The sequence below is a fragment of the Apium graveolens genome, chromosome 10 (genome assembly GCF_009905375.1).
Source record: "Apium graveolens cultivar Ventura chromosome 10, ASM990537v1, whole genome shotgun sequence".
In the NCBI taxonomy this organism is placed as follows: Eukaryota; Viridiplantae; Streptophyta; class Magnoliopsida; order Apiales; family Apiaceae; genus Apium; species Apium graveolens.
Window position 1 is genome coordinate 16346817 of NC_133656.1, and position 22209 is coordinate 16369025.

The following is a 22209-nucleotide window of genomic DNA, read 5'->3' on the forward strand; positions in this document are numbered from 1 at the left end:
TCCATGTTTAATTTCGGGTTGTAAATAGGTTAAGATGGAAAGAATATATTATAATGAGGATTATTATTATTTATGTAGGATCTCGAGACGAGGGAAAACTTGCCATAAAAGTCGAGTGAAGCTCCAGTTGTTGCTCCTACCAGTCAGACCAGACCAGTCTATCTCAAGGCAAGTGATTCAACTTGACCTTCGTATTTACTGTAAACAGTTCATATATATATCGATGCAATTATCCTGAGTCATTTTGATATATTTAAATCAAGAGTATCTTTTGTTTATCTTTGAGTTACATAGAGATGCCATGAACCCTCGAGTACGTATTGCAAGTAGTTCAAAAGTCTTTCATGATAGTTTAATGCCATGATAAAATAGAGATTTGTTATAATACCTTATTGATCCTTTTGATTATCATGCTATTGATCCCTGAGAAATCTTGATATTGCACCCTGATGCTTTGATTCAACTCTTGAAATAACCTCGATAGAAACTTTATCTTGATACCTAAAAGCCAATCATTTCTTAAATTCATTCATGATTGTTTGATAACCCTATCCTTACCCTAAAAGCTTGATACCCTGTTATATCTTGAGCTGATGATCACTTTCTTTATATTTTAACACCTCTATCCTATTGGAACCAGTGATGCTTATCTTCTTGATGTTCTAATACCTATACCTTGTCTACAACCACTGCTTTAAGCCTAGTTTGGCATTACTCTTTCATATTATCCAATAGCCTTGCTTAATTTCCTTGTCAAAATTCTTGTTTATGGAAATCTCTCGATTACCCTAATATAGTAAAGTCTAGTGGATCATGGCCCTGAGATTTAGTGTCATATTTCCAGTGTTTCAAGTTGACCTATAATCCCCTGATAAAAAAATGATTTCAGTCAAAAGAGATTTTGTCATAAATCGGCATCAGTTTTCAAAATGAATAAAAGGTGGATTTTTCAGTCCCAAAGGGGGACAAATGTTTTCTTGAATGGTGGATCTGGACTGAGACGCGAGTCCTTTCCACACTTATATTAGGCTTAAAAGTTGCCTAGGGATTCCCAATAATGTTTTAGAACCCAGCGAGGTTCGGGATTACTTCGCGGCTGATCACCGGCTGTAATCCGTAGCGTCATAAAATGATTTTGATTAAGAATGATTTTTAAAAATTTGTTTTGATGCAAGCAAAATGATGCCAACTCACATAAGTATTATCTCTCGTTATCATTGATTATGTCTTTCCATTGTCATTCCTAAAGGTATATCTCGATTTATGTTTTGCGTTGTACTATTAGCACTTGTTGAGCTTTTGGCTCACTTCTTGCTTTACCCTTATATTACAGCTAGCAGCTATGGTTAGATTCAAGCAGACTGCCCGTAAGACCTGTGATGCTGATGCTTATGTTCGAGCTCAGGTAGAATAAGTAATAATAGTTGTGTGAGGACTCGGTATTTGTAATCAGATGTAATAGTTGGTAGTGTTGGGCTGTTCCAAACCCTAAACTGTAAGATCTTGGATTTTGGTTGTGTAATACTCATTAAAATGATGTAATAGCTATAATTATTTTGCTATTTAAGTTGGGGGTGTGACATTTTATTCATGAAATGTTCTATTCTTTCATTTATATAACGAAAATCCATTTAAATTCATAAAGTGATTGAAGAAAAATATACTTCCTTATTTGTTAATCATTGGATAAAATTCCTTATTTTAAAATAGCATCATTTTGAAACCTTAATGGTTAACCTTTGGTTAATGATTTTATTCGAGATTTCTTTCATTATTCGAAAAGAAAAATATTCTTTTAATGGGGATGTCTTACAAATATCATTCAAATAATGTTATTATTCAGCAATCATTGCTTCAAGGGATATTCTCTAAAATATCATAATATAAAATTCTAAGGACATGAAAAATAATTGTTGTTGTATTCTTTGTTCCAATTCATATATCTTTTGAGTGTTGTGACCCTTTTATTCAGAGCTCATTATTTCTTGGGATATTCGATTTTGAAATCTTGTTAGGATTGTCTAAATTACATCAATATCGCGAAAATCATTCTTCCAAGGCTGATTGCCTTCCGAACAAAGAGAAGTATAGTTGAGAACCGATTGCAGTAATATGAGATTGAAAACTCAGTACTATAATTGGGCAATTTAAAATATATTGATGGGAAAAATTATGAAAAGTGGGGATAACATGCTTAGAACATATCGTACAAATTTTTTGTCAGAATCAGTACTTAATGGATTCAGGAATGACCAAACATATATGAACTAGTATTTAAGCCCGCGTTGCTGGGTTTAAGAAAAAGTTAAAATTTGAATATTAAATTTGAGTAGTTATCTATAGTTATTTATTTCCATTTTTTTAATAATAGAAAACAAATGTATAACGATTTAGTCTTGTACACCTCTGGAAGGCTGCACTTTTCAATTCATCATTGTATAAATGGATTAAATACGGTGGAGTTTGTGGTAATGGTGGTAGCTTCACCTCACCCTTCTTGTAGCAAATAGAAAAGATTGGGGTTCCTTTGGTTACCCCTTTGTTCACTCTTTCCTCTTTCCACATCAGGGCTCCGCAATGTCTACAATTCACAGAAGGTCCTCCCAATGTTGCATAATAATCTGGTATAACACGTTTCCTCCGCTGTTTAGGCCTCAAATCAGGTAAAATATCCAATTCTGACAAACATTACCAAACATTTTGTAAAGAACCACAGTTGACTAACATCTTCCAAAAATGTGAGGAAATATCAAAACATATACAAATAAAATCAGAAATTATTGTTTACCTGAACTATATTGTGTATCGAATGCATCGTCCATAACTTGATCAGTAAAGTAAGCATCTAAGATAAAAGTTGACACGGTTTAGTAATGTTGGATATGCTGAACACAGTTGGACCAATCATTGTCACATATCTTTGATTTAATTGCTAAACAAAAACATATATTGGTTCAAACTCACCAGCATTATCATCAGAATAAATACCATCATCATCTGAGGACATGCCAGCAATCCTGGACTCCTCTAAAAACAAAAGTAGTGTATGCCAATTAAGTTGCCGTAGTTTTAAGAGAAAGAAAAAACTATATTTGTAAGACAATATTTGATTTAAAGATGTACATACCGATCTGATCATCATACAGAGTATTGTTTTCATGTTGAATTTCCTCATCCAACTCATTATAAAACAAAAGCCTCCCTGAGTCCTCTCCACTTAACTTTGACTTACCCTTATCCTTTCTGTGGTTAGGTATAGAACTTTGTCTAACTTTATTAGTTATATTAGACAACGGAGTTCTATAAGAATTGGTAGGCAAAGTCGGATTTACAACATCGGGAAAAGTTACAGGTGAATGTATTCCAATATTGGTAACATTAGAAATGAGAGTTCTATAGGAACTGGTACTAAAAGTCTGATTTACAATATCTGGAGACGTAAGCTTAATTGGAGGGAAATGACTCGCACCATTGCTAATTGTGGAAGGAGTAGTAACCGGAAAATAAAGCAAGAAAAAAATTGTAGAAATTACAAATTATATTATAAGAAATTGCAAAGGTTTGTATAGCTTACACTGGCTTAAAGAGGATACAAAAGTAGAGTCCGGTAATAAACCGTTATCAGAAGCAAAGCCAAAATTCTCTTTTCTTCTGAGTGTTCGTCGCTTCACAGCCTTACGGGACTTAGCAGCACCTCTGTACCCTGTTATTACCAATTATGACATGAACATAATTAGACTGTGTTACCTGTGAAAATCCAATCATAAAACTAATTGTCCAATGTCTTCTGAGTTGAACAAATGCCCAGGTTTGTTATTTTCTTCACCCTGTTCAGATTTGGAAAACTATATTAACATGTATTTGCAGATGTTCATAGAGAATAATTGAATTTACCTCCATGGATGTTGACCCTGTTCAGCAACTTTGCCTACACCTCTTGTTTGAGTACAGAGTTGAGGACAACCACAATCAGGTGGATGATATTCAATTTCAAAATTGAAATTTTTGGAAGTATAGAAAAGCGTAAATTAAAATAATGTCCCAGTTTTCTATACAATTTGTAAAGCTTCAGAGAGAAGCTTGGAGTAACAGCTTAAAGTTTATTGTTTATTTGGTCTGATTTTTTTGATTGTTTGATATGTTGCAATGCACTACACCCGTCACGTGATATTGTACTATGACCAAGGATAGTGGCAATTGATGTAATAAGGGTGATTTGGAGGGTTAGAAACCTAAAATGAGGAGAAACACTATTCATAACACACAACAGAAACTATTATATAGTAGATTGGAAGAATAGGGTTTTCAAAAAGTGAAGGTAAGATTAGTAACAACCCCCTGTAACAGTACTAGACTATAAAAAAGGATTTTGTGTGAAGTATAACTTTTAGATATATTTGTGATGTCATGTCTAATCTATTGTGTTTAGTTTCAGAACTTAATATCAGGACTTATCAGGACTTACTGGAAATTAGAACTTACTGAAGTCAGAACTTATATCAAAACTTAAGGACGTCAGGATTTATATCAGGACTTAAGTGTGGGTACTTCAGATAAGGAATGCAGCTGATTTATAGGAGAGGATCTGGACTAAAACAAAAGAAGATATGCTTGAAGAGTTGGACAGCTATAGGACTACAAAAGATAATATCTGATTGATATATTTTAGGAGACAGAATTATATTCCATATCAATTAGAAAATATCTTGTAACCGTGTACTATATAAACACAGCTTAGGGTTTACACTATATGTGTTATCATTCACGAGAACATTATTCATTGTAACCTAGTAACTCTTAGTGATATTGTTCATCACTGAGAGAGTAGTTTAACCTACTTTGTAACAGAGCTTATTATATTGAATAAACTTGATTACTGTTACATACTTGTGTTCTAAATCAATTTGATTGTATAAACACTATATTCAACCCCCTTCTATAGTGTTGTGTGACCTAACAAGTGGTATCAGAGCCTCTCTGTTGATATACAAACAGTGAGATCCACTTTACAATCATGTCTGACGAAACACAAACTCCACCTAAGCCCACCAAAACTCAAGATACTTAAAACAATCAAACACACAGTCGATATGAGAGTATTAGGGTTCCCATACTGAGAGCATCTGAGTATCCTATATGGAAGGTAAAGATGGCTATATTTCTGGAAGCCACAGATCCAAAATACCTTGATAGAATTAATGATGGACCATATAATCCTACCAAGCTCTCTGTTGCAGTTGCTGATCAACCATCTAAGATGATACCAAAGAAGAAAGGTGATTACACACCTGAAGACATCTCATCTATTTCCAAGGATGCAAGGGTAAGGCATCTGCTTCATAGTGCAATTGACAATGTAAGACTGTAAAGGAAATATGGGATGCTTTGGAGGCAAGATGCCAGGGAACTGAAACCATCAAAAAGAACAGGAAGACTATACTCACACAAGAGTATGAGCACTTTGACTCAAAAGCTGATGAGTCATTAACTAATTTATATGACAGGTTTGCCAAACTCTTGAATGATCTGTCACTAGTGGAAAAGGAATATGATCTTGAAGATTCAAATCTAAAATTCCTTTTAGCTCTTCCTGAAAATTGGGATTTGAAGTCTACTACCATAAGAGACAACTATGACCTTGCTGAAACTACTCTTGATGAAATTTATGGTATACTCAAGACTCATGAACTTGAGATGGATCAAAGGAGAAAAAAGAATGGAAGAAAGTTAAAGACAGTTGCTCTTAAAGCTGAGGAGGAATCTCCTAAAGTGGTTGTCTCAAAGAGGGGCAAAGGAAAGGCTCTCATCATACAGTCTGATTCACAGTCATCATATTCTGATGATGATGATTCAGAATCTGAAAATTTATCTGAATTTGATGTTGATGCAGAGATGATGCAACTGTGTGCTCTTATGGTGAAGGGTATCACAAAGATAGCCTACAAGAAATTCAGAAAGGGCAAGAAGTTTTCCAGGAAAGGTGGAAGTTCTAAAAATAAAGGATTCAGAAAGTCTGAAGGCAAAGGATGAAAGTCTGACAGAGGAGACAACTCAAATGTCAAATGCTACAATTTTGGTGAAAGAGGACACATCTCTCCTGACTGCAAGAAAGGAAAAAGTGATAAAGGCTAGGCACTTATCACAAAGAAGAAAAACTGGGTAGACACTTCAAATTCTGAAGAAGAGGTGAACTGTGTTTTGATGGCAAATGCTGATAGCAGTTCTGAAACTGCTGAATTGAAGGTACCTCATTCAACTCTTGCTTTACATACTAATGATAATTCTGAGCTAAGATTATATCTGAAAACCCTGTTCATTAGTTTTAGAGATCAGACTTTAGAAAATGAAAGATTAAAATCTGAAAGTCTTGATCTTAAAAACAGAAATGACTACTTAGAAAAAGAGTTAGTTATATTCCATCAAACTCAGAAAGAAAGAGATGAGGCTTTGTATGTTGGAGATGAACTACTAAAATTGAATAAATCTCTTAAATCTGAACTGGAAAAGGAAAAGGAGATAATCAAAACTTGGACTAACTCTGGAAGAACAACTCAGAAAATCTTAGAAAATGGAAATTGGAAAGGACTAGGTTACCTAGATGATAAAGAAGAAAAGGAAACTGTGTCATCTAAACCAAACTTTACCAAGACAACTGAAAAGTCAAAGGTAAATCCTGTTAAATTTGTTGCAAAAACTGACAAGTCAAAATCTGAAGAGATGAAAGACTCGAAAACAGAAGTCAAAGAAAAGTCAACTTCTGACAAATTAAGACAGGATAAACCAACTGTGACAAATGTTGGCTTAATGACAAAGAAGCAACTTAAGTATAAGCTGAAAGAGATTAAAAATGTGAACAGGGTAAAGGAAGCTAGGAAAAATAGGAATGGAAAGGAAGGTGTGAATAAAAGCAATAATTATATGCCTGTTCATAAAATAATTAAGAGTCAGTTTGTTAGGTTTAAACCACAAAATCCTTGTTTTCATTGTGGCAGTTTATGGCATTCTATTTATACTTGTAAGGAATATCATAGTTTGTACTATGATTATTATCAAATAAAACCTTCTTTAAAGAAAGTTAGTGTAAATCCTTCTAGTGTAAATTCTGATGCAAAGTCTGATATAAAGTCTGATAAAAAGCATGTTAGCATAAACTCTGAAACTAAATCCGCTGCAAATGCTAACAAACTTAAAAAGGACAAAGGATCAGAGCAAGTCTGGGTCCTTCAAACTCACCAATAGTGGTCTTTGTGATTGCACGGCAACAGGGAAAACAACCTAGTTCTGGACAGTGGATGTTTAGGACATATGACTAGAAATAAAGCCCTACTATCAGACTTTATGGAGAAAGTTGGCCCAGGAGTTTCTTATGGAGATGGAAACATGGGAAAGACTCTGGGATATGGCAATATCAATCTTGGGAATGTCATAATTGAATCAGTAGCTCTTGTCTCAAGACTTAAACACAATCTGCTAAGTGTGAGTCAAATCTGTGATAGAGGTTATCATGTGGATTTCTTTGAAGAACACTGTGAAGTTGTAAGAAATTCTACAGGCAAAGTAGTTCTGAAAGGTGAGATATGGTAACATATATGAAGCCAGACTTTCAACAAATTCTGATGGTTCTGTAATCTGTCTGTTAAGCAGAGCATCAATTGAAGAAAGCTAGAATTGGCATAAAAGACTCTCTCATTTAAATTTCAACAACATAAATGAGCTAGTAAAGAAAGATCTTGTGAGAGGACTGCCAAAATTATTATTTGCTCCTGATGATCTTTGTGACTCATGTCAAAAGGCAAAACAAAGAAAATCTTCATGTAAGAGCAAAACTGAATCCTCAATTCTTGAGCCTTATCACTTACTGCAAGAAACTGAATCCTCAATTCTTGGTCCAGTCAATGTCATGTCCATTGCAAAGAAGATATGTGCTATGGTTATAGTGGATGAGTTCACAAGATACACTTGGGTGTATTTCTTGTACAAGAAGAATGAAACTGTATCTACTCTAACTGATCACGTCAGACAGCTGGATAAGTTAATCAAAGATTCTGTTAAAATTATAAGAAGTGATAATGGCACTGAGTTCAAGAATTCAATCATGGAAGAGTTCTACAAAGAGCATGGAATAAAGCAAGAATTTTCTGCACCTAGAACTCCACAGCAGAATGGAGTTATAGAAAGAAAGAACATGACTCTTATTGAAGTTGCACGAACTATGCTTGATGAAGCAAAGCTACCAACCTACTATTGGGCTGAAGCTGTGCAGTCTGCTTATTTTACACAGAATGATACACTCATAAACAAGCATGGAAAAACACCATATGAGATGGTGAAGAAAAAGAAGCCAAATCTGAAATACTTTCATGTATTTGGATGTAAATGTTTTGTTCTTACGACTCATCCTGAACAACTGTCAAAATTTGATCTAAAAGCTGATGAAGGAATTTTTGTTGGATATCCACTTTCCACAAAAGCCTTCGGGGTCTACAATTTAAGAATAAGGTTGTCATGGAATCTATCAATGTATCTTTTGATGATAAAAAGATTACTGGAATTGAAGATTTCAATGATCATGATCAGCTGAGATTTGAAAATAAAGATGTAAATTCCGATTCTATAAATTCTGATGATCTAAGTCCTGATCCTGTAACATCTGACGGGTTAAACTCTGATGTCATTTAAACTGTGGTAACTGCTCCAAAGGGAAATGCACCTATTCAGGGGGAGCAAGATGATGATTATACCATATCTCAAGACTCTCAAGAAGCATCAGAACCAGTCACTGGCTCTTCAAGTTCTGATTCATCAAGTTCTGATGAGCCAAATTCTGATAATTATAGAAACTCTGACTCTTCAATTCTTGAAGGATCCAACTCAAATTCTGAAATTTCAGAGAACATAACTTCAAGGGGAGCATCAGAAAATGCTGATGGACACAGCATGGATCATGGGGGATGATCCAGTTCTAGAGATCAACTTCCATCTACAAGAAAGTGGACTAAATCACACACACCTGACTTAATAATTGGAGATCCTGAAGTAGGTGTCAGAACTAGAACATCAACATCAAATGAATGTCTCTATCATTCCTTTCTATCTCAGACTGAACTAAAGAAAGTGGAAGAAGCTCTTCAAGATGCTGATTGGGTGTAAGCAATGCAGGAAAAATTAAATGAATTTGAAAGAAATAAAGCATGGACCCTAATGCCAAGACCAAAGAACAGATCCATTGTTGGCACAAAATGGGTGTTCTGAAAAAAAATTGACAGTGATGGCATAATTACAAGAAATAAAGCAAGGCTGGTTGCTAAAGGTTACTCTCAATAAGAGGGTATTGACTATGATGAAACATTTGCTCCAGTTGCTAGATTGGAAGCCATAAGAATCTTTTTGGCTTATGCTGCTCACAAGAAGTTTAAAGTCTTTCAAATGGATGTTAAAACTGTTTTTCTTAATGGAGAATTGGAAGAAGAGGTATTTGTTGAACAACCTCCAGGCTTTCTAAATCCAAAATTTCCAAATCATGTCTACATGCTTGACAAAGCACTTTATGGCCTTAAGCAAGCTCCAAGAGCATGGTATGAGACTTTATCTCAATTCTTTCTGAAAGTGGATTTACCAGAGGCAATTGATAAAACTTTATTCTACCTCAACCATGGAAAGGACTTACTTTTGGTACAGATATATGTTGATGATATCATCTTTGGCTCTATAAATACAAAACTTTGTGAAAGATTTTCCAAGTTAATGCAGTCAAGATATCAAATGAGTATGATGGGAGAACTTAGCTATTTTCTAGGACTTCAAGTCAAGCAAACTGAAGAAGGTACTTTCATAAATCAATCCAAGTACACCAGAAATTTACTCAAAAAATTTGGAATGCAAGACAGTTCAACTGCATCCACTCCCATGGCCACTGCCACCAAGTTAGATAAAGATACTGGAGCATCAATAGATATTACTAACTACAGAGGTATGATTGGCTCTTTACTCTATTTAACTGCAAGTAGACCTGATATCATGTATGCTACCTGTCTTTGTGCAAGATTTCAGGCTAATCCAAGAGAACCTCATCTAATAGTTGTGAAAAGAATTTTCAAGTACCTCAAGGGTACAACTGATCTAGGATTGTGGTATCCTAGGGAATCGGATTTTAAGCTAATAGGTTACTCAGATGCAGATTTTGCAGGATGCAAAATAGACAGGAAAAGCACTAGTGGAAGCTGCCAATTTCTTGGAGGCAGATTGGTTTCTTGGTTTAGAAAGAAACATAAATCAATTTCCACATCAACTGCAGAAGCAGAATATATTGCTGCAGGAAGCTGTTGTGCATAGATTCTTTGGATGAAGAATCAGTTACTGGACTATGGGTTAGAATTTTCTAAAATACCCATTTACTGTGATAATCAAAGTGCTATTACTATGACAGGTAATCCAGTTCAACACTCAATGATAAAGCATATCAGCATTAGGTACCATTTCATAAGGGAACATGTGAAGTAAGAAACAGTGGAATTGCATTTTGTCCCAACAGATCAACAACTAGCAGATATCTTCACAAAACCACTATGTGAAGCTACTTTTACAAGACTGGTAAATGAACTTGAAATGGTTTCAGGTTCTTTCTCAATATCTGTTTAGTTTTTATTCTCATGCATCAGATTTTATGATCAGTGTTTACAGATTGTCTTATCTTAATGTAATTTGTGCTTAAAATGTATCATATTAAATACTGATTGTTATCTGATGTGATTCTATATACTCTGATAGTGTTTTGAATGTTCTGTGACTATTCAATCCAATGAGGATTACTTTGCTAGATGTTGACTTAGTAGTCTTTAACAAACTATGAATCCCATGTTTGAATTAGTTGTTTATGTGGAAATCAATAACACAAGCAAATTATGATTTTGATCTTAGTCAAATTTACTTTGTGTATCTTATTACTAAGTCACAAACTAGATTATTTTTTTATCTGTCAAATTCTGATGTCAGTAAATCTTAAGGATGAGCTACATGCTTGATAAGCCTCACTTATCTGAAGAAAATAAAAGAAAACAAAAAATGAAGTCAGGTACTCCTTTGAGATCTAGAATAAATATGTGAAAGGGAAGATCCAAGTGCATTGCTGGTATTAAGTTATATGCATTAGAAAAGAAAATTGAATTTTCTTGGTGACTTTTCACATTCTCTGATTACTGGAGAAATACTCTGATAACAACATAAATTCTGATGGCAGTTGTAACTCATTTACACTGAGAAGCCACTGTCTAAAGAATTTCAAAAGATGCATAAATGAGCACAAACAGTTGAGGTCGACTCTTGCATAAATTTATTCTATAGTAGACTTCAAAATTAAAGACAAATTTTAAGCATTTTTCTTAGTTATGCCTTATTTCTAAGATATCTGAAGTTTATCAGACTTTAAACTTTATCTGATCATTTGCAAATCCACACACTCTCACTCCATATGAATGATGAAAATTACTGTGGCGATTAAGTTGTTTCAGATAAACAGTTAAGTATTATTTGCATAAATTCTGAGAACAAGTTCTGATGAAAGTTCTGATGATTAAACTCTGAAGAAACTAGTCAGTATTTGTGTGAAGAAACACATAAACAGTCATTCATTTTTTTGAGTACAGAAGCCATATTCTGATGACCATTAAATTCTGATAATAGTCAAGTTCCGATGCAAATCCTGATGGAAACTCTGATGCTTACATGGCATTTTTTAATTACTTGACTTATTTTTGGTATTTACTGTAATAGTCATTTTTATCAGAAAATGATTAAGTGAGATAACAACAGAGATAATCATTTGATTTATGGGTTACGTGTTTGTTTTGAAAAACAGCATATGAGCAATAATTACTGCATATTTCCCGTGCCCACTAACCACTGTTTTGACTATTTACTACGTGACAGGTATCAAATGTCTGTTTTACTTCCAAAAAGAGCCGTTGAGTGGAAAGAGTATATATATTAGAGTTAAAAGACTTACAATCTTTTACCTACTCTTACTTTATCTCTTATTTTTCTCTCTCTCTCTCTCTCTCTCTCTCTCTCTCTCTCTCTCTATTTTCTGACGGACTCTCTTTCAGGCATTTTATCAAACACCTTTCATACACACAACTCTTCACTTAATTTCTTAAAGAAATGGCACCAAAGGACATTATCTTTAATGAAGCCAAGTTCGTCCCCAACAATTATATGGCTATTCTCAGCAAGGACGAAGCTCCATCAGATCTTCACTTCATCCAAGACTTTCTTACTCGTAGTGAGATTGGGTATGCTTTGACCCAACCACAATTACTCTCAGGAACACAGATACTGGAGTTTTGGAGGAGTGGAGTTTATGATGATGGTGGTGAAGCTGGGTTCCCAAGTATTATTGTCACAGGGGAAGATGAGCATCTGGTTACTTTGTCTACTGTTCAACAAGCTCTACATCTGCCAAAAAATTGCAATTTCAATGCTCAGATTGAAGATCCACTACTACAGAGTACGATGGCCAATCTTGGCGATGAGAAAAATTTGTCCAAGCTAGGACAACTGAAGAGACCCTACATAAGAAGGGAGTGGAGCTTTTTCTTTGACTGCATCACCAGAGCTTTTGCCAACAAATGCTCAAATTTTGATGCCATTCCAATTCTGAGTCAGCAAATAGGGTATGCACTTCTTAATCAAACTCATTTTGATTATGCTACTTCTATTTTGGGTTTTATTGGGGATAGGATGAAGGAGGACCCAAATACTGTTTATTTTGCTAGATTTTGTCAACTCATTTATAGTTTTGTTATTCTGATAAGCCTCAAAACTTTAGTGAGTCAATTCAACCTTTTAAACTTGCTAAAAGGGCTTCACATACTTGTTATCTACTGATAATAAGAAAGAGATACTAAGACCCCTTCAAATTCCTACATCAGTAAAACAATTCTTAGTAAACTCTGAACCCAACACATATACAACCCAATTTCCTGATATTGCACAATCTTCTCAACCACAACCATCAACACATACTACCAAACCAACCTCTGGTACTTTCCAAAAGGTGCCAGTTATAAAATCTTCAAGAGCAAAATCAATTCCTCAATCTCTACCAAGGAGAAGAAGAAATATAATTCTGAGGGATGAATCAGATGAAGATGAGCAAGTCCAGGTTCATGCATCAGAACCTGTGACAATAACAACTGAAGAATCACTTCTTCAGAAGGAGATAAAAGCTGAAGAGGTAACTCTTCATAAAAAGAATGAAGCTGAGGGTTCTAGTCTTCAGAAAAGAAAAAGGTCTTCAAACTCTGATATAGATAATGTCTCTCCTATATCTAAGAAATCAATATCAAAGAAGAAGAGAGCAGGTGTGAGAATAACATAAGCTCAATATGAAGAAGCTGAGGAAGGGGATCAGGAATCTCTGATCTCATCAGAACCAGTAGTGATTGAAGCTCTACCTCAACCTGAAGACACTGTTCCAGACAAAGTGATCACACCTTCTATCTCTCTACTCAGAGATACAGCTACAGTTGAAGATTCAGGATTAAGTCCTGAAATTGACATTCATAGGCTGAACATTCCATCTGTCTTATTTCTGAAAGCACCACAAGGATAAGTGACAACTCCACCTGTTTCTCCATTAAATGCTGAAATACCAACTACTCCAATTATGGATGTGGAAACAGATGAAGTTGTACCAGAATCCCCTACAGCCACACACACTCTTGTGTTGTCAGAAGATGATGAAATTCACTCAAGTTCTGGAGAGTCGGCTCCAGTAAATACTCCAGCTCAAATTCTTGGAAAGGAGGCACTGCTTAAAAAGTTTGTTGAAGAAGATGCTCCTGTTCCATGGGAAGAAACTCACAGAGGAGTTGAATGGACCAAGAAGTGGAATGAATCTGACATCATTCCCAGCTCAAAAGTTATGTCTGATTATATTGCAAAACCTGATAAGTTGTTGACAAATTCTGACTTCAAAGCTCAACTTAAAGTCACAGCTCTCAGTACTAAAAGTCTTCAAGGTCTACACTCACAGATTCATGAAAAGGTTGATAAACTTCTGGAAAAAGCTGATAATCTAGACATGGAGATCAAACTAGACAAGAATAGGTTTATCAGACCTATTCAAGAGAAAGTTGAAGCTATTGAGCAAGCTCAAGAAAAGCAACAGGCCCAACTGAATGAGGTCCTGCAGAATCAAGCCTCTCAACAAGCACAACTCAATAAAATCCAATCTTCAGTGGAACTCCTTCTTTCACTACTCCTGCCAGATGATCCCAAAAAGGGGGAGAAGGTAGTTAAGTCTAAATGCTCAACTAGACAAACTATGAAGAAAAAAGATGATTTTGAAGATGACCAGGGAAACCCTAGCAAGGGTAAAGGTCAAGGTCAAGAAAAGCAAAGCAGCAAAGTTTCTTCACAGAAACTAAATTCTGATTCTAGAAAATCTTCTACACAGAAGAATACAAGTTCTGAAATTGTGAATACTCAAGTTCTGAAAGCAAGTTCTGATAATCAAAGTCTGATATCAAGTTCTGATATTCTCATTCAAGGAGGAAGTCAAGACTTTAAAAAGTTTTTACAAACTCTGAAGCTTAAGGGAAGGGAGACTACTGTCTACTATAAGGATCCCAAGATTTAGACACTTGATGAAGAGATTGCTAGAAGATTATTTCAAAAGCATAATCCTGGAATGGATTTAGAGACTCTAAAGGAGGAAGAAGCTAGATTTGCAACTGAGAAGACAAATCTTAAATCTAAAGCTTCTAATGCAAAGAAACCTCCAAGGCCTAAGGTAAAAGGCATTGTGATCAAGGAAAGGTCAACTTCCGAGGCTTCAAAGCCCAAGACAAGATCACAAGTTGAAATTGATCCTAAAGCAAAAGGGAAAGAAAAGATTGATGAACCAGCAAAGTTTCAGAAGAAGAAAACTCCTTCAGTTCTAATAGATCCTGCCTATCAAGCTACAATGCATGATGATGATACTCTGATAGAAGAGGAAGTTGAATCTTTGAAGAGAAGGAAGAAACTTAAAGAAACAGAGTTAACCTCTGATAATGCTCAATCTACTCAAACTCTGGAAGCTCAGAGTTTATCAAATTCTGAGAAGCTATTTACTCAAGAAAATAAGGAAGCAGTTACAAATTCTAAACAAGTCATCAAGACATCAACCTCTGATAGAGCTCAAGTTGATTTGGACAAGATGGAAATTGCTGATAAGAAGAAACTCCTATGGAAAAATGTTAAACCATCAGATCCTAAGAAAAGTCAACTGCTATCTGATATCGTGACTGTTGGATTGAAAGCCAGAGAAGCAAGAGACAGAGCTGGATTAGGTTCTGAAGAAGTCAAGATCAAAATAGGAGTTGAAGTAATTACCAGAGATCCATTTTTATTAACTAACAAACCACTTGAGGAAGTTACACAGAAACACCTTGACAAGGTTATATCTGTTCAAGTGGTACTAGATGCTCATGATAAGAGTAATGTCAAAGAAAAGATGATTTTATTTCTTGAAGATGGAAGAACATACAGAATGTCAGAATTAGATGTGCTGGATAAATCTCTAAAAGAACTTCAACTTTTTCATTATCTTTTGGAGATAAAGTCTGAGATTACCAGAAGATGGTCAAATTTTATCATAAAGACCATAAGGGATAAAGCCGGAAACTCTGGATCAAGGGTTGCAGAATTTATTCCAAAGATAGTTGAAGATGATGGAAATGAAATTCCAATGAAGAAAAATTCTGCTAAACTTGAGGTTATTCTGAAAGAGAAATGTCTGTGCTATAATAAAGACTCATCTCACCCAAGGGTAATCAGACTTGATGATGGATTGGAAAGAAATCACATCTCAGCACTTAGGACTGCAATCTACCAGATTGGATGTCAAGATGAAGAAATGAAGCAAGTCAAGGCTACATTAGATCAAGTCCTGAGAAATGCAGAAGAGAAGCTGATATCAAACTTTGTCAAGAATCATTTTGGATTCAGATTGATTCAATAAGATTGGTAAAAGTTGTAAGGACTGTAAGTTGTAGTTAGTTGTCTAAATAAACTCTCATTGTATTTGTACTTAAATGTTTTTGACATCATCAAATCTATTAAGTTGTATATTTTTCATAATTTACAAGTTGGGGGAGATTGTTAGATATATTTGTGATGTCATGTCTAATCTGTTGTGTTTACTTTCAGAATTTAATATCAGGACTTATCAGGACTTACTGGAAATCAGAACTTATATCAGAACTTAAGGACGTCAGGATTTATATCAGGACTTAAGTGTGGGTACTTCAGATAAGGAATGCAGCTGATTTACAGGAGAGGATCTGGACTAAAACAAAAGAAGATATGCATGAAGAGTTGGACAGCTATAGGACTACAGAAGATAATATCTGATTGATACATTTTAGGAGACAGAATTATATTCCATATCAATTAGAAGATATCTTGTAAATGTGTACTATATAAACACAACTTAGGGTTTACACTATATGTGTTATCATTCCCGAGAACATTATTCATTGTAACCTAGCAGCTCTTAGTGATATTGTTCATCACTGAGAGAGTAGTTTAACCTACTTTGTAACAGAGCTTATTATATTGAATAAACTTGATTATTGTTACATACTTGTGTTATAAATCAATTTGATTGTATAAACACTATATTCAACCCCCTTCTATAGTGTTATGTGACCTAACAATAACAATACGTTTATGCGGCTTAAGGACTGGGACATAAGGTGTCATAATAATGATCTAGAATAGTCGTGATAAGGTTCATACTGTAAGGGGTGGAGAGTTTAACTTATGAGGAAAATATGGAATTTTTTTTCTCTCCCAAAGTGTATACTTACATTGAACACGAGGTAGAGGCTATAGTCAAATTGATCAAGGATTATGATCGATAAATATATTATCATCAAGGAAAGACCAATATGGTGGCCGACACTTTAAGTAGGAGAAGATAGATTGAGGATAACAAATTTTAGGACAACTGATGAGAAGGATCGCACGAATGAATTTTAAAGTTAAAACAATATGAAGAAAACCCTTTATTACGTAACCAGAAGAATTAATGATGCCTAGAAACTTAAGAGGATACTAGTCATGACTGAATATGAAAAGGGATGTCATTGAGTAGGTAAGTAAGTACTTGACATGGTTGAAAATGAAAAACGGAAAGGCGATGATTAAAATTTTGATAATTGCGGCTTGTAAATGACCCAATGGGAGTAAGAGTTATGAAAATAAAATTTTGAAGGAGGATTATCAAAAATTAAGTAAGCCATCATGCTATATGGGGATTATGAGTTATAGGTTAAATAAGACCGCTTATTTTATTATGCAAACGATAGATCTCCACTCGACGAAATTTTTACAAACACGGAAGAAATAATTGGTGACAGAGAGAGCCCTCGTGACAATTGTGCCCGGAAAGAACACAAGATTTAAATTCGCAACTGTATTTTTGTCAAAAATATTTTCTGAAAAAGAATGAATAGAGGCACGACTTAGAGTTCTTAAATCGATAAGAAGGGCGAGAGAACTATTTAGACCATTGAAGATACGTCTAGCGGCTTTCCTTTTATTTGGAACGGTTAGGAGAATAGCCTATCGTTGACAGTAAATTCATGTAGATATACTTACCACACAAGCATACGGAAAATAGCCATTGATATTATTTAGGAAGATAACATGGAAGGATGAAGAATGTCATTGTTAGAGCTGACAGAATGAAAAGAAGATCATACACGCCCTTTGAAGGCCACTAGTAGCAGTTCCCAGCAAACACGAATACGTCTAAGGTGCTAACGAGAATAACGAATACAACCCAGAAGGTATCGTAGCACTATAAATATTATACGGGAAATGATTAAAGAAGTCTGACTGATAGAGAAAGCTGAGCGTTCCACGATTCTAAAACGTATCAATCAATGGCGTATGAAATGGTGCTTCTTTCAAGATGGCAACAGGACCACGATGTGCCTTATATTACTGCAGGAATAAATGTTAAATCTGGCGCTAAGCATGTAACATGAGACGAGCGTGTAAAAATGCATCGAGAACTTCTTACATAAAATAATCGACATAGATGATGCGCCGAAATGAGAAAATGTTAAGCAACGAAACTCTAGCATTAGTAAGAATGATGTAGGGGAACGAATTAGTTGAAGGACCATTCCAAACACTAGAAGATGCGCTAATAGTCCATATTATAGATTTTTAAGGAAGTTGAAGTGGCCAGTGATGTTAATTAAATCTCCGACAATAACGAGTTATCATGCAGACATTGGAATGGTTACAAAGCTTTGTACGGAAGAAAGAATTATTCCCCCTTAGGTTGGGAAGAAGTTGGTAAGTGGAGGATACTTGGATCATAGTTGAGTCAACAGACCAAAGAAATTCCTAGAACTTATCAGAACCCGGCTAGTGGCAGCCCAGGATGAACAATAGAGATATGCGGACCAGAACTATAAGGACATAGAGTACGAAGTAACAGACCAAGTATTGTTGAAAGTGCCTCCCGGGGAGGAAGTGTTGAGATTCGAAAGGGAAAGAAATATTGAACCCAAGGTTTATTAGACCGGTTGAAATCCTTAAAAGACTAAGAAAATTGGCTTATAAATTAGCACCATCGTCGAACAGTTGCCAAGTTTATAACGAGTACCACGAATCGATGTAAGAAAATTTAACAGTCAACGCCAGACATATGATTGAAAATGAGCTAATAAAATTGCAGCCCAGACTTTGCGTATATGGAACAACATGTAGAGATCATAGGTCTACAAGAACGAGTACTCTGAAATATATTTGACAGATGAGTGGAAATCTTATGAAAATATCAAATACTGCAAAGTCAACGTGAGAACTCGAGGTTGTCATGTGAGAAGCGTATCCCCGCTTGTTTCTAAAATAATTCCGAGATAGAATCTTTTTATGGGGGAAGACTATAAAAGCCCGAATTTTTGACATCAATAACAGAATTTTATGAATAGTAACCTTGCGGTTTAATAAAAACATTTGCAACCGCACCATATAAGAATTTTTGATTTAAGATTCCGAGTTGATATAATGATTATACGTAGCAAATGAGTATATATAAAAGTCGTTAGTTTTCTGAGGAAAACCTATATTTTTAAAAATGACCTTATTTTATGAGCTATCAAGGAATACGAGAATTCCACTACGACCAAGGATTTAAAATCCTACGAATAAAACCCAAGCTTAAGTATGAGAAAAGATGAGAGTTACGATTAAAAGATTTACACCGCAAATCGCTAACGAAGATTTACCACGAAAATGAATAAGCGACTAAGCGTATGCGTAAGGGAATAAATAAACCAACCAAGGCCATGAAAATTCCATACAAATTAATTAGCAATAAATTATCCAAGCTAGCTAATTAAATTAAGAATTAAGTGAAAGACAACATTCCTTAAAATAGGGATTCATGTTTTAATAATTAAAATGCCTAGTCAAGTGTGGTGTGCAAGCTAAGACCTAGGCTTGAATTGGAAGCATCTTATTGAACACACCTTATACATACACAATAAATATCACAAATATCACCCCATACTTCCAAAGGAAGCCAATCCAAGAAAAACTCTCTCTCTCTCTCTCTTAGAACACAATGCTGATTTTCAAGAATAAGGAGGAAAGAAAAATTAAAAACTCACACTCTACTCATTCAGAAATCACCAAATTTTTACCAAACCTCCTTCATATCATGGTTAAGTCATGGACCAAATTTGAATCCCATCCATGAAGTTTTCAGTTATAGAAAAATATTTGAAGTTGTAGGTGAATAGTAACTATGAAACTCACTAACATGTTTTCTTCATTTTTCATGGAAGTTGAAGGCTCCTAAAGCTATACCAAGGACTCATCAAGGATCTTAGGACTTTATTAAGTATTAAAAAGCTTCAAAGAAGGTATAAACATCATCCACCCTTTGATTTACTTGAGTTATAAGATTAAGTTTGAGTTATGTTTAAGTACATGTTGACTCATTGAGTTTGGATTGTAAAAAGTTAGTTTTTGATGGTTGATTGTTATAGATTGATGTTTGTGATGATTGCATATATTTTAGAGACTGATCTTGCAATAAATATGAAGAAATTGGTGTTTGAGTTGTTGCCAATGCAATTAACATAGTTAAAACCAGGAATCGTTACATGTATAGTCGTCGTAATGTCCGTTTGTATTGAGGACTATTTTAAGCTATAAATACAAACTGTAAATTTAATATTTTTCAACCCTAATGGACATGGATGTAAAGGTCTTGTTTTCTAGTTTGTAACCATATAAAAATTGTGCTGAGAAGTTTTACGAATTAGGAGAAAAGTTCATTTTAATTAACGAAATCGAGAAAACTAAACTGTTACATAGTGCTGACTTTGAAGGTATAATTGAGGCCCTTAAAAATTGTTTAAAATCATGAAACTTGGTCAGTAGCTTAATTATACAGTGAGGAAGCCCTCTTTAAGATCTAAAAATGTTAATTCTTCGATTTTATAAAAATGTCGGAGTGAAGGTCGCGCAAAGAGAGAACCCCAAAAACAACAGCAACTAGCCACTGCCATCAAACTACTGCTTCGGGATATTTACCCCTGTTCCCAGAAAACTATTTTTAAGGAATCTGTTCTAAATTTTGTCTAGATTGCGCACGCAAAGATGGTGTGTTAATTAAGTTAACGGTTTGATAGAAATCAATGTTTTAGTGAAAGCGGTATGAATAGTAAAACTCCGTAGTTGACCAAACCTTTAAAATGTTTTTCACCTATTTAAATTCATAATTTCAAAATGAAACTATTATGATAAATATTAAAAAAACTCAAAAACTTCCTTGAGGTGGTTTTTTATTATAATATTAATTTTTTGATTTATTAAAAATGTTAGAGTACGAGTCGCGTTATAGTAAAATTCGGTAAAGTCAACTCTAGAATACCACGTTGACCGTCCATTGCGACCAAGGGTTGACAGTTATTTCGAGTAGGTTGAATATCAAAAATCGTAAAATGTTACACTTATTAGTAAACTAAGTCATTGATGGGATTAAGAATACTGATTAAGATTGCGATATTTGTTGATTAGAAAACCCAGAACGAGTAGAAGTCGGAAATGTATCCTGGACTCCAAGCAAGTTTTCAAACCCTACCTTTTAAGAACTGTTGTGTTGTGATTGCTTTTAAATACTGCAATATATGCATGATGAATGTTTTACGATGTTTTACAAGTTGGTATATATTGAGTCATAAGATATAATGATTTTGGTATGGTAAAAATACAGGATTTAAAATAATATATTTAGACTGAGAGTCGGTCGGTGTAAGTTTATAAAAACCCGGAAGTATTCCAGAGGTATTTATATTTGAATAATATTAACGCTAGCGAGTAGCATGGTGCATATATTGTAGATCGAGAGTCGGTCAGTATGTATTATTTAAAAACCCGGAATTATTTCGGAGATGTTTTCAACAAGTAAGTCCATAATTATTTTATTCCAAGAGACTCGATGTCACCTTGTGAAATGTTAAATTACCTCAAATTTATTTAAAACGATTTCCAAGGATCGTATTCCCTCAACTTTATTTAATTACTCGAAAAATGAATATTATTATATATATTCATTTAAATAAGAGAAGTATTCTCCAATAAATATTTTATTTTAAATTCAATTATTTAATATTTTATAAATCATGTTCAATTATTAAACATAAATTAGTTGATGAATATTATTTTAAATATCCTTTTAAAATAGAATTATCAGAGGTTTAATTATTTAATAATTATTTTTAATTATTAAATATTTATTTAATAATTTAATACCATTTAAAAATCATAAAACTTGTTTTAAAATATTTTCCGAGTTTCAGAAAATCATAGTATTACTTTCAGATTGTCGAAGAATATTATCTCAATATGCTTTAAATAATTTGACTATAATGTCAAAAGAGACTCCCCCATATTTATTTATCTGTTGATATAGGTCAACTCACATTATCTTAGTACTCCCTCCGAAAATTCTCGGAAGTACATATAAACATATATGAGATGAGTTGTGCCTATCAACAAGCAAAACGCTTGGGAAACTTTGATATAGTTCGAGTTCCAATAATATGATAAGGATTCTTCCAGGACAATGGAGGGGTAGAGATCCAACACTTCGTATACTGGGGAGACTACTGGTACTGTAGGAGACAGTACCAT